The sequence below is a fragment of the Sinocyclocheilus rhinocerous genome, unplaced genomic scaffold (genome assembly GCF_001515625.1).
Source record: "Sinocyclocheilus rhinocerous isolate Xijiao unplaced genomic scaffold, SAMN03320098_v1.1 scaffold1441, whole genome shotgun sequence".
In the NCBI taxonomy this organism is placed as follows: domain Eukaryota; kingdom Metazoa; phylum Chordata; class Actinopteri; order Cypriniformes; family Cyprinidae; genus Sinocyclocheilus; species Sinocyclocheilus rhinocerous.
In genome coordinates this window covers 890894-904644 of record NW_015654063.1, presented here as the reverse complement: position 1 = coordinate 904644, position 13751 = coordinate 890894, and the positions used below count along the sequence as shown (strand labels likewise).

The following is a 13751-nucleotide window of genomic DNA, read 5'->3' as shown; positions in this document are numbered from 1 at the left end:
CCTCTTTACATTCAAGTTTGGCTTTGTCTTTTTGTCTAATTTTCAAATACTTTTTTTGATTCAATGCGTTTAATGTTATAATTCACCTCGTAGTTGGGTTGCTTCTGTTCATGGCTTATAACTTTTATTTAATCCCTATGGGAAAAATAAATAGGAAAAATTCTTCAGGGCAACTGAAAAAGTGAACAGGCACTGCTGCACTCTTTAAAGGGGTCATATGATGCGATTTCAAGTTTTCCTTTCTCTTTGGAGTGTTACAAGCTGATTGTGCATAGATAAGATCCCTGAAGTTGCAAAGACTAAAGTCTCAAAACCAAAGAGATATTCTACATTTCCGTCGCGTGCTTGTGGTGTTCGGTCAATCACAATGCACTGGGTCAGCTGGCCAATCAGAGCAGACTGCGCTTGTCGGAAGGAGGGACTTTGTAGAAAACGAAGTGTTTGAGAGAGGCGGGGCATAGAGGACCTACAATAATGTACAGTATTTGAAAAATAATGTGTTTTTTGAACATTAAAGCATGTCAACATATTCTGTTACACCAAATACACCAAATAATTATCTTTAAAAAAGCATCATATGACCCCTTTAATAACGTGTAGGTAAATAAACTGTTTGCCAATTAGAAAACAGGAAGCAGCTATACAAAGGATATATTTGTTCCCACTAATTTGTGGAACATATGCCAATTCACTGCATGACAGATAATAATACGGTGATAAACTCTTTTGTGTAGATCCATGTTAACATCCAGTAACCTGAGAAGTTGGAGAGAGCATCTTTGCTGCCGTTGGTCTCTGCGATGGCCCGTCTGAACTGCTCGAGGATGGCGTTGAGCTCAGAGGAGCGCTGGAGGGTTCGGTGCTCCGCCGCACGCAGGCGCTCCCTCAGGGCGTGAAACTCCCTCTGATAGGCTACCAACTTTTCTACAGAGAGAAGAGGAAGGGTGGACAGAGAGAGAGGCATAACGTGAGGTCAGAACCATGCAGTGCTTAGGTAATTAAAACAAAGTACATAAAGTACATGAAAAACTATGAAAACAAAAATTTGAAAGCCTTGGTAACTGAAACAAGTTTAATTTGAGCTAATAATATGAATAACACTTAACACTGCTAGGCAAGCAAAAATGAGAGGTACAACTAATACTCTTAATTCTATTTCTTGATCAACTAAAAATATTTTTTCATAATTTAAAAAACAAGTGATTTCAAATGACGGCACTTAACCAACATCAGGGGTAAGATGACAAAAGTAGAAGTTGCGTCACTGGAAAATATGCAAACAACTACTTACATTTACATACAAATATAAATATTAACACAAATTTGAGACAAAGACAGACAACAACACACAAATGAATGCACAAACCTATTCCAGTATTATTGTGCAGCACATTATTTGAAGTTTTATTTTCATATACCAGCCAAAACAAGGTTTAACTTTCAGAATATCTGGATGTATTGAAATAATTTATAATAGTGTTTGTAACAGTATTTGGAGGCACAGCTCACTATTAGTTAAGCCAGTGACACATCTTACCAACAGGTTAAACATGTACCAATTTATCTAGACCTGTATAAGCTTGCTTGGACATAAAATTGATTTTGCTTACCATTAAAAAAAAATTAAGTAGTATTTTGCATGAAAATGCTTCATTACTTTTCAAGATCATGTGACTATAAGATGAAAATCCACTTGCTAAATGACACTTAAACAACAAATCTGTCATGACTAAATGCATCCTTTTGAATTTTTAGGTGTTTTGCATAAAACTGCTGCTAGGCTACAAAAAAGCTCAATGAACATTAACATGAAATTGTCATAAGTTTGAGGCTGAAAAAAAAAAATCTTCTAAAATGTAAAGAAACCACAGTTGAACTGTCCATAATCTGAAGTCAGCAAAAGCATTATTTTCAGGAACCAGACCTGCCTGCCTTTTCCTGATTGCATCATAGTTTCTCTGAGACATGGGGTTCCAGGAAGGTTATCTTTCTGCTGCTCAGCATGAAGAGGAGCGAGAGAAGAATAGAGAGAGAGAGAGATTGTGGTCTGAGGCAGTTCCAGTGGGAAATGCCCTCTGCTAGAGCAGATTAGCCTTGGGTCCCGCCGCCTACTTTATTTGCAGACTCAACATGCTGTGAGTCAGACCTCATTTAAGGCATCTGAAAGGGTCTTGGGGCTTCATGAAGCTCAATGTTTTGGTCTACACACAATGGAGACAGTACAGGTGGTTTGTATCTGACTGAAACCAAACCTTTTCGGTCAATCAACCTTGATTTTTTTTAGCGAATCCAAAAGCTCACGGTTCAATTTCTGTGAGGATGTTCACGTCCAATTTGCCACAAGAACATCAATTTGTGTCTACGTAGAAATGTCAGACTCTCTTCATACAGACAGGAGCCTGATCGCTTTGAACTTCTGCTATGACAGCTGAAGAATGACTGTTTGTTTGACCTCAGCAAGTCTCTCACAGGTTTCTTCTTGATCTCTCTTTTATCCTAAGCTTCTACATTCCCAGCAAGCTCTTCATCTTACCACAGAGGGGGGTTTGTAAGGATCCAGCATCTCAGCATTTCAGTTTCCCCTTCAGCTACAGTAGTGCAGGGTTTACATCCTGTGTTCTTGGCTTGCATTTTTCGGGTCTCTTCCCTTCTTTTCAACTGTGGGCTCTTTTGGACTCTTAACATACATTTTGCACTCTTACTAATTAATTAACTAGTAATCTGTATACTAAAACTGTCCAGCAGTGTAAGAAAATCAAATTAAAACTTTTTCTGAAATGTCATGACGTTCTGCAACGTCTCAAATTTGAAACATATTTTCAAATAAAATGCCCTAGAACTTTATCTCGCTAAGGCTAGTTTCATAGCTGCATATGCTTATTTGTATGTCGCGTTGGATGAAAATGTCTGCTAAATGAATGAACATAAAATTTTATTGTAAAACAATACATATTTTTAAACATTCTGTTTTGCATAACTAGAGAAAATTACAGCTTGACTGGAAAATATGATGTACCACACAAATATTTTGTTCATAGATTATATCTTTTTTGTTTGTTTGTTTTCTTCACACATTACACTGCCAATGTAAAGTTTGATGTAAGATTTTTTAAAGAAATTGCACTTATTCACCAAAGATGCATTAACTTTATTAAAAGAGACAGTAAATACATTTTTAATGTTACAAAAATATTCTACTTCATTTGAGGCAGTTTCGCTGTTCAGATGCAGTTTACACACAAAACTGCAGAAATATAGTTGCTAAACCAGTTTAGATCTGTACAAGAAGATTAATGCATGCATGCTGTAATACTCCATCAAAATACAACCATCTAAAGCCGCATGGGATCACAACAGCTCACTGTGCTCAATACTATATTACTGATCACGCTGAACTGTTACTGAACTCCTCTGTGGTTTGGGCAGGCAATCAGCCAGTGCTATAGGAAACTCTCATATTACCAAAGATAATGACTTTAGTATGTTGGAGAGTAAAGACACTCTATCCAACAATATCAAGAGCATCACATTACACGTTTGTTAGCAGATCAGCAGATTTTCTTAATACATCCGACACCATCGGCAAACAAAAATGTAAATGTTAGGCCTGTGTGACTATAAAGAAAACAACACTGCCCTGAGTGTGTTCAAGCGTCTAGGTTGTAATCCGAATTAAGAAGGCACACTTTAAAAGAGCTGCGGGCATATTATATGTTAGTCTGTCTCAGACACACACATACACACACACACACGTTAAATAAGATGCAGCATAGTGCTGCAGCCCTGGGCAGAGAGCTTGTTGAGGGCTGAGTGATGTACAAGAGAGAATGGATGTGTACACATGCAGCTGTTACCATCCTTAAGGGCTTTACACAACACGCAGGATGACAAAGGTGTTTTGGCTCAAACAAGAACATATACTGAACAGCTCGGTACTCATTTTAAAACATCTATGCACACTGGGCTACATTAGACAGAAGAAATTAATACTTTCATTCAGCAATTCAACTGATCAAGTCATTTATAATGTTACAAAGGATTTCCATTTCACATAAATGCTATTCCTTTGAACTTTGTTTAATCAAAGAATCGTGAGGGGGGGGGGAAATGCGGTTTACACAAAAATGTAACATAGCCAAACAGTTTTTAACATCGATAACGATAAGAAATGCTTTTGAGCAGCAAAAAGGCATATTAGAATTATTTCAGAAGGATCATGTGACACTGAAGCCTGGAGTAATGATGAGAACAATTATTTTAAATTGTAGTATTATAATATTTTTAAATTGTAATATTGTTAAATTTACTGTATTTTTGATCAAATATATGCAGCCTTGGTGAACATAAGGCAGAACGTCTTTAAAAAACTAAAACTAAAAATAAAACTCCTGAATAGTCTCACTTTCTCAACCCAAAGCTCCCTTCTCAGTACACTCGGACCATTCATGCCGCAAAAATAGCTCCTTTTGGAAATTTTCATGATACTAACGTCAGAACCTGAGCACTTCACTTCCTGTGTTTACATATCAACGCCTCTGCAGTATTTAGCAACTTCACCATCCTGAAGAACGACAGCTTGAAATACAGTTTCACATGAAGCTAGCCAACTCAATTTAAAGAAGTCTTATAGTTTGATAACGTGAATAACTTGTATAAATGATGGACGAGGCCGAGCTACAATCACATTACAAGTCTGTTAGTCAGACTTCACAAAAACTGACTGATATGATTTCAGACTTTTACATTACAACTTATTGTATTAGTCTGCCAAAATACTGGCCTCATAAATCACTGAGAAGGAGGGGAAATATACAGTAAAAAATAGTGGTCGACCGATATATCGCCAAGGCCGATATATCGGCCGATATTTGGCTTTTTTTTTTTTAAATATCGACATCGGCCGATAAGTTTTCCTGTTTGGCCGATGCGTTCAAGGCGGGGCGCGACGGACTTTTATTTTCACACAGTGCTCACATTCTCCCTCTTGTTCGCCGTTGTCGTTAACAGTTCTGTCTAATACGGATAGAAGTCTGTCTAATAATCAGATAGAACGGTTAAACAAAGGAATTATAATGTATACAAAAAGTATTATAACGATTGCTTTTATGTTATTAGTAATAGAAAGGCAAACATTATAATACTTTCTCGGATAGAAGTCTGTCTAATAATCCGATAGAACTGTTAAACAAAGGAATTAAAATGTATACAAAAAGTATTATATGATTGCTTTTATATTATTAGGCAAACATTATAATACTTTCTCATTTGTCATCAGCATTCAGCAAATACGCATTTATATCATTTAAACAAATCTTTGAATGTCTAATAAACATCTAATTTCAAAAACCTTGCAAACTTAGTCGGATCCAGTTGTGAGATCTTGTGAAGTGTGCATGTGACCTGCATGATCGCGTGTTCTCTGCGTGACGGTCGGTCCGTGTGAATTGAATGTGGACAGGAGGAGAGTTCAGCTTCACTGAAGATGCGCGATCGACAAACTTTAAACTCGTGATTTCAAATTATGCTGCGCTTTATGCTTTTACCCACTGCCATATTCATGTCTTTTCCACTGTGTGCTGTATGTAAAATGAGTGTTACCTTGGCTTTATTTGAAAAAATATGATTCCCAAATCCCAATGCACACAAACTTCCCAGAATACTGAGTGCCCTGATAGTTACAGAGTTTACTTCCTTTTTTATTATATTTTTATTAAATATTTATTTGTGAAAAATACTTTGTCATCTAAAGTATAAGTATGTTTATTTAACACATTTACTTTTTAATCTTTCAAATGATTTCAAATTTCTTAAACATTAATTAAAATAATTAAAATTATATCGGCTTTATATCGGCCATCCTGCTTTCCAAGATATCGGCAGTCAAAAAAACAATATCGGTCGACCACTAGTAAAAAATATGATTTAAGTTTTATCTTGATTTTTTTTCTAGCTTTTTTAGCATTTAGATTAGAGATAGAAAATGCAATATATTAATAAAATGTTTTTTTTTTTATTTAAATAATTTTAAGCCATCCTGTGGTCCCCTAGTGGGACCCGGCCTCTTGGTTGACAATAGTTTCTAATAGTTCTTTACTGCATTACAACATCATGCCAGCATCAGATTATAGCTAATTTTGCAAGAATCTACCAACCAGCCATGAAGGACAGTCGGCCTTTAAATCACCATTACCCTAGTGTCTGTCTCAACCACAGAAAGTCCATTCAATATCCTGACAGACTGCAGCCACTTTAAATGGATTAGCACATAAACTGTTGCACATCCCAGTAATCTTGTTATCTTTTCCCCTGCCCCTCCATTCCCGCCTCTCAGGCCTCTACCCAGATGTTCATATAGAAAGTACATGTGATGGATGAGCCAAAGTGTGTGTGCACATTCTCGGAATTTCGGTGATTGTGTTTCAAGGCACGTCGAACCTGTCTGTGTATAATACAGAAGTATACAAAAGTCCCAACCTAGTTTTAAAATCCATTTGGTGTTGGATTAAGCTTATTTTACTAAGAGCTGTTGATTTACATAGTGAGGACAAAAAATGGACACATTGTCCAATCACGCTGTCAACCACCCTGCCAACAGCATGTTAATGAACCGCTCTAAGGAAAATGACCTAAATCCTTAACCAAATGGGTTTTAAAATGGGGATGTTCGTCCTGTATTTTATTACACTTAAACACATTTGATGTGTCTTGATGCACAATATCTTATATCACCAAAATGCAGACACATGCTCTGGTTCATCATCCAGATACGCATCTGGAGGCATCATAACAATCACTGTATTTGACAACAGAAAACAGCATCAGCAACCCATTAAACTTATGTAATGTGACATATGCACAAGTGAAAGAGAATATTGAGGTGGAAATTAAGTAGGACAAGAGCCGATTTTATCCATCGGGATTTGACTGGAGTCTAAAGAGGTGAAATATGTTATGCAATGAAATAAGAAATATTGCAGTCATCTGTACATTAATCGCAAAGTAAACCCTGTGTTCCCTACAACGAATGGCTGACTGTACATTAGTCCACTTATTACAATATTAAATATGCAAGAATAAGAGTGTGGAATGATATGAGAGACAAACCATCACAGTTACTTACGAACAATACAGTTATTACAGGAAAAATACAATTAATTTTAGAAAAATTGCTTGGCTGATGAATGCCGTGATTGATCAGAATGAAGTATTTGATTGTTGATTAAAGGTGCAGTCACAGTGAAAATTTTTTCTATGAAATTTTACAGGCAAAAAAAGTCCATTGTCCATGACTGCATGAAGCAACACTCACACAGAAGTCACTTTCAAACAAAGCACTTTGTTGGTCAATGCGCCAAATTCATGTGACCATCTTGACCACGAGCAACGTCTGCGTGAGGAACTTTTTTCCCAGTCATGCAACATTTGGATTGTGCATCTTCCTATTGAAATTACTAGATTTCACCTATTAAATTTCGCACCTTAAAAGTACTTTTTCCCAGCTATGGGGCCTTGGTTATAAAAAGAGTTGTTTCTGAGACAGAAAAAGCATAACATTTTTAGAGAAGATTATGAAAATAAACTTTTTTTCTACACATTTATAGTACAGTATTTTAAAATGACCACAGCATCAAGTAGCCTAACATTTTTGCCTGGGTATCAATTTTATGCGCTGTAAATTTGTTATTGTAGGCAGAGCTTCTGGTTTTAGGTGAGGAGAGTGTAGTGATGACCATGTGACCTTTTCTTTATTCTTCTCTTTCCCAAGCCCTCTCAAACTCAAACGCACCTCAGGAGCGCTGCTCCAGCCTTTCACTCTCGCCCCTCAGGGATTACTCAGGGTGAGCACTGAAATTTGTCATGAGAAAAAAGAAGAAGAAAAAAAAAAAAAGTCACTCACAGAGGACATCAGTGGAAATATTTAACTTGTGGAATAGCGCAGAGAACAGAGCGCCTTCAGAGGGACTGGCTTTGTTCTGTCGTGTGATGGAGAAACGCACTACAAAGAACAAAAGATGAAAGTCCATAGGCAACCACATCAGCAAGAGAAAAAACAAAGCTGCTTAAGCCCTCGAAACAAGGTGAAGCCAAGAAGACTTTCAAACGGCATCATGAAATATGAATCAAAGTGCCGAAATGCAGTTCAGTTCCATCATGGGAATATAAGTTGATGTTCTCACGGGGCCAGCAGGTCCAGAAAGTCTCTCAGCTCACAAGCAGCAAGTTTTTAGGTGAAACTCCTGGAAAGTCAACATGAAACAGTGTTTGCAACCAATTTTACTCCTATAGGCCTAATCTGAAACCATTTATCTGGTGAGCTACAGCAAATCTACAGAGGGATGAGTGTTTAACCAATAACAATAACAGCAACCTTCAAGCTGTCACCTGTATGCAAACATGAAATATCTACCATACAGTAGTAATCCTTTACAGGTTTTTGCATTCCACTGTGCTGCTTTTCCATTGCTTTATCTATGTAAACATGTGTTTGATGGATGTGTTTGTCCATTGCACTCGTGTCTTGCGTAGTGTCTCACACATGAAACGCAGTGCTCAAGTTAAAAGAAGTTGAAACTGAGTCTCAACTTTGCATTTTATCCCATTCCACTGCCTGCATCATGTGTTTTTCAATGCAAAAACGCATTTTGTGTGAATAGTCCATCAGGAATTAGCCGGATCATGTAAAATGGGCCAGAACGCATGAGAGTTTGCTAAAACAATGGAACAATAGCCATTTAACCAATATTCAGCATTATCTAAATGCCTGTGTGACTTAGGTGATGTTAGCTGAAATAGAAACTCATTACATTTTAAACAAACATTACCAAAGATGTTTCTTTAGAGCACCATGCACCAATGAATCATTCACAATTAGACCAGAAGTGTGCATTAAGAAATTAAAAATGGTCAAATTTGATTGCATGTTGCACCAGACATCAGCCTAACCCCACAGGAAACAGATGAGCTCTAAAAACTGAGGAGTTTATCATTTTAAAACAGGACGCCTCTAGTTGCTTTAGACTGGAAATTAAATTTCACTATTTTTTAATGAACACTGAATATTAGAGGAACAGGAAGTTATTTAAAAAATAAATAAAAAAACTCTCATAATACACACAAACACTTTTGAGAATCACTGGGACAAGAGTCCACAGCAGCACAAAAGTCACATCATCCACTTCTCATCATGTTTGAATTCATCACCACTGGGCTTGTTTAAATGACTGAAGCTAAACATTAATAGACTATGAATGAGGGAATAAGGAATGCAGACAGAGGAAATCTTTCCCCTCTCTGCCAGTTAGCATATATGCCGGGAAAAAAAAGAAAGAAGCTGCATTCATTAATTGCAGGGTGTACAGAACGATGGAAATCCTCTATTCTTTTACAAGCAAGCGCCTAAATACAGTTCTGCTTATTCCACAAACAAGGTACATGTAAAAGCTTATAAAAAAGCGGCATCATGTCGAAAAATCAGATGATAAAAATTGAATATACTTTTTCATGTACTGCCCTGTAGGGATGCGCCGATCCGATATTCATATCGGGTATCGGCTCCGATAATGCCATTTTTCTCGGATCGGGTATCGGTCAGAGAGGACCGATCCAAATCCGAGATTTTTTTTTTTTTCTCGTAAACACGGGCGTAGAAAAGACTATAAATTGTTTTTAACGTGCACAGTAACTGAAACTTAAAACTGTTAAAAGAAAGGCTCAATAACTGCTGCACAGATATAATACACTACACATCATTTCTCTTCCCTTTGTGCTTTGCAGTTTTTAACACGAAGCGCTTACAATGTGCGCATCCGGTGTGCAGAATGATGCGCTTGAAGCAACACGGCATCAGGCTGTGACGCCATGTTGCTTCAAGCGCATCATTCTGCACACCGGATGCGCACATTGTAAGCGCTTCGTGTTCATAGACTGTATAAAAACAGTTTGTGCTGCACTGTATTTGTTTTGTCCTATCGTATCTATCATATGTTGTTGCCTTAACATAAGTGGCCATAACATAAGCAGATCAATGACAAAATCTGATGAGAGAATGGAAGATTATCAAATAGCTGTAAATCTAAGCACATTAAAACACACACACACACACACACACACAAATGCAGTATCCATAAGGAAAACATCCAGGCAGGCCCAGTGCACATATGCAAACATCTAAAAAAATGACAGGACTGTTATTATGTTGTTTATATTATTTTTGTTAAAGTCAGCACAGCAGTTCAATATTATTGCATGTTGACAAAGCCAATCTTTGTCTGTCATATTTTACAGTGTTAGGTCACCACTTGATGACCAATGTAAAAACTAGGTCCTGATTCTCATCCAGCTGTGATGGCAGTCTGGGAAACACTTTTCAATCCACTTCCTAAACTGACTCACTAAGCCAAACTAACCGCCCTATCGCGATGCAGATGAGCCATCTGTCTCATTTCTTTGCAGTGTCTTTTTGCTCTCTGTCCAGCCCTCATTCTTCAGGCCTCTTCCTGTCACTGTGTCCCTCAGATCCGGCCCTGATGAGACACACAAGCTGTCAAGCACTCCTGGTTCTGCTTACAGCGCTTTCTGGCTCTATTTTGTTCCCATTTTGATGTTTGGACCTCGAGAGCTAATGCCTGGCTCCATTAGCCGTGCGCTTTGATTGGATTAAGCATTTCTGTGAACCGTCAGCGTAATATAGGAGACAACTATACCGAAAGTAGAACACGGACGGGAATCATGAGGAATCACCTGCAAGGCTGCATTTATTTGATCAAAAATATAGTAAAGTAATATTGTGAAATATTGCTACAATTTAAAGTAATAATATATATCTTAATACATTTTAAAGTGTAATTTATACTGTGATGGCACACTGAATTTTCAACATCATTACTCCAGTCTTCAGTGTCACATGATCCTTCAGAAATCATTCTAATATGCTGATTTGATGCTCAGGAAACATTTATTATTATCAATGATGAAAGCAGTTGTGCTGCTTAATATTTTTTGTGGAAACCATGATGCGTTTTGTTCAAGATTCTAACTAATAAAATTTAACGAAACAGCATTTATTTAAAATATTTTTGTAACATTATAAATGCCTTTACTGTTACTTTAGACAATGTAAATGCATCACTGTTAAAACAAAAAGTAATTTAAAATCTAAATAATTTAAAAGTATTTTAAAAAAATGTACCTCTTAACATTTGAACAGTATTGTAAAATAAGGTGATTTAAAAAAAAAAAAAAGATTGTCCTCCTTGAAGTGGATGCTGATTGTCATTATGAAGATTTTTTTTAAATATTATTATGATTATTAATGGAAAAGTTAATTACTTAAAAAGGGGATAATATGATGGTACCAGTCTATATTATCTAAACAATATATACAAAGAGAACAAAGCCTAAAGCAATAGCTTTCATTCCCACATATAAGGTTAAGATATTTTTGCTCATGTGTACAGAAATGTATGAACCGTAAAAGTGGGTATTGGCTCTAAACAGCTAAATAACGGTAACAAATCTTTTTTGTAGACTGACCCTTCCAGTAGTATTTTAATAAAATGTTCTAATAATGAAACCAAAACCAAACTTCTCATTCTAGATTCCCAACCCTACAGAGAAATAATGTACCACATTTTTTTCAAACTTCATACCACCTGACATAAGAGTGTGAGAGAGAGAAAGACAGAGCGAGGTGACACAGGGAGACCAATAACACCTGCCAGGAATGACAGCACAGGAATTCAAGTGACAGCTCTCGAGAACTGCCGCCGTTGGCACTGGAGAGACATAAGCGCGTGAGGTGGTGAAACTGAAAAATGTCAAGGGCTGGAAACGTACAAGGACTTAACGACAATGAATGCATTCACCAGCCTAATATGGAGGAAGAATGGCGGGGATGCCACAGTGATAAGAGTGTAATGGTGACTCAATGAGGACTTGTCTGGAACACTGACAGCAGAATGATCTGGAATGATCCTGGAGGCATAATAGGGAATTGTGCATCACTCAGAATGAGTTGATGGTTATTAATGAGAGCATCATCAAGTCAGAGAGATCCATTTCTTTGCATGGTGAAACTCTCTCTCTCAAAGTCTCAGAGTTAATTTGCTTTCCATTGTAAATCTCTATGTTTCTCTCTCAGCAGTGTGCTTAACACAACCCCCTCGCTCTCCTGCTCTCCTCTTGACAGAGCACGCGTGGGCTCCTCCCAAAGAAAAACAATCCAGCCCCAACAAAAGCACAAGCAGTAAGTACTGTATATGTGATGAGCGCTGAGTCTCTCTTCTCAGTGAGCTTCATTAGAAAACGGCGGCCTTCCTCACCGCTTCTCCTAGGCTAATCACGCCTTCCCGGCCTGCTATTTTTGGCCCATTGTGCTTTCCACACACCCTGAGGATGCAAAGCCTCTGTGGGCTCAGCGGAGCAGAAGAAAAGAAAATAGGAGGAATAAGGCAACGGTGCCGTTCATTTTAACCTCTGGTACTATAACAGGAGAGCAGCGGAATGATGTAAGGTGCCATCTAATTACTCGTTTGATTTAGCAGTCACTTTTATCCAAAGCAACTTTTAGCAGGCATATTAAAGTGACCCCTATAGCAACCTAGGGTTAAATACCTCGATCAAGGGCATAAGAAAGAGTCACAGATCAGCCCTATGAGCTCTAAATATATAACCTTTCAGTTAAGATGCCAAATCTTTAACCATGCCATAGTGAAGTACAAAACCTGGTACTTAGAAATAATGTAAAATACAGTCAAATTAGTAATATTTTGAAATATTATAACAATTTGAAATAACTTTTCTCTTACAGTATATATTAAAATGTCATTTATTCCTGTGATGCAAAGACGAATTTTCAGCATCATTACTGCAGTCTTCAGTGTCACATGATCCTTTAGAAATCATTCTAATATGCTGATTTGCTGCTCAAGAAATATTTCTTATTATTATCAATGTTGAAAACAGTTGTGCTGCTTAATATTTTTGTGAAAACCATTATAACATTATATAATGTCTTTACTGTCACTTTTGATCAATTTAATGAATACTTGCTAAATAAAAATATTACTTTCATTTTTTTTTTTACTGAGCACCTATTTTAGAACTGCAGAGTACATTGTTTTAGTATATTATATAATAATTACCAAAATACTGTAAAATAGGGATGTAACGATTCACTCAACTCACGATTCGATTCGATTCACGATTTTGATTTCACGATTCGATTCACGAATTTATTTTATTTTTTACAAAATGAGATTTAAGACAAATTATAAATTAAATGTGCATGTCCTTTTATTATTGCTTGGACAAAATGCTGCACATTTATTTGTGAAGTTGAAATATAACACTATAATAATATACTAATATAGCACTTGCATTATTATTGCTCTTTTGTTGGTTTTGATTGCTTCTATTGTCCTCATTTGTAAGTCGCTTTGGATAAAAGTGTCTGCTAAATGACAATTTAAATATAATGTAAATGTAAATAACTAAACTAAATTGAAATTTAAAAACAAGCTGAATGAGACGCAGATTCACTCTCTGCCAGCAGGTGGCGCTTAAACAGTTTCCTTGGTTTCTGCTGTAAACAAAGCAGGGCTGCACATATGAACTTCAATATGCATTATACAGAGGCAAGATGAAAAGAAAAAATACCATCTAAACTTTTATAAAGACAGTAAGTTCCCCTCGGACATACATTCATATAAACTCCTACCCCTAATTGAATCGCGATTTGTTTAGCATCTCAA

The 13751-nt window shown here is 36.8% G+C and overlaps 1 pseudogene; it reads right to left on the bottom strand.

The window, feature by feature from the left end:
- LOC107716794 (alpha-1,3-mannosyl-glycoprotein 4-beta-N-acetylglucosaminyltransferase A-like) overlaps nt 1–13751 on the bottom strand; it is a 54269-nt pseudogene that overhangs the window by 35673 nt on the left and 4845 nt on the right.